Source organism: Triticum aestivum, chromosome 3B (assembly GCF_018294505.1).
Source record: "Triticum aestivum cultivar Chinese Spring chromosome 3B, IWGSC CS RefSeq v2.1, whole genome shotgun sequence".
Lineage (NCBI taxonomy): Eukaryota > Viridiplantae > Streptophyta > Magnoliopsida > Poales > Poaceae > Triticum > Triticum aestivum.
In genome coordinates, this window is record NC_057801.1 from 89,892,549 (window position 1) to 89,893,590 (window position 1,042).

Genomic DNA, 1,042 nt, shown 5'->3' on the forward strand with positions numbered 1-1,042 from the left:
TAGCGCTAAACTGAGCGTGCGCGTAAAAACGCTAATCCTGCGCTCCGCTCGATGTGAAGTCTGTTGCGCGCGTCACTTGGTTGGACAATCCCAGTAAAAACCATGCCAAGAATTAAAACAGTTACGGTTGGCACAGACCACCCCTCCGCCTCGCATATGTAGGCTAGCAAACCAACCGTAATGAACCATCTATCTAGGGTAATCGTAGTGGATTTTTTTACTATAGGATTGACCAGCTGAGTAATAAGGACTAACTAGTAGTAAAACTAGATTTGTTTATTACCTTTGTACGTAGTAGCCTAGTAAATAGGTTACCAGACCAATTACAAGGCTAAGTGGTGCATGGTACACCCTGACAATATTACTATTTTTGATACATAAATGCCTTTTGAAGATTACTTATACAGTATTATGTGGCACAACCTAGTAACTACATTACCATAGATATTAAAGTGCCAAGGAGTGATGTCTGCCAGTGGGTAATGAGATTACTATAGACAACATATACTACAAGAGTACGTGGTAGCCTCGTATCAAGATTACTAGAACCATTAAATATTACTAGTAGTAAAGGATGGATGAGTGGTGCGTGAAAGCTAGTAACCTGATTACTAGAAAGACTGAATTTTTTACGAGCACCCAGGTGTGCCTCTCAACCAATCAAGCGGGTGGACATGCTAATGATCGATGGTAAAATCGCATGCCAGAAAAAGTAATGACATTTAATTGATTACTAGATGCCACACACGTACAGTTCTTAAAGAAATTGAATGCGTTACCATAAGCCTTCCAAATCAGCCAACCTGCTTTTATTTCTTAGATGTGGTTGTAAACTAAGTAAGGCACATAGTAATGCTCCAATGAAAACTATTGTCAGAACGTTGCATCTAGTAATGCTTGAGAACAAAATCAACATAGTAAAATAATTTACTAATACAATATTATTTTACAATAAGAGCATGACAATTTCCTAATCAATGAAACAGAGAATCTGAGTGGTAATCGGTTTACTATGTTGTACCACTTGTGTCCAGATATTTAC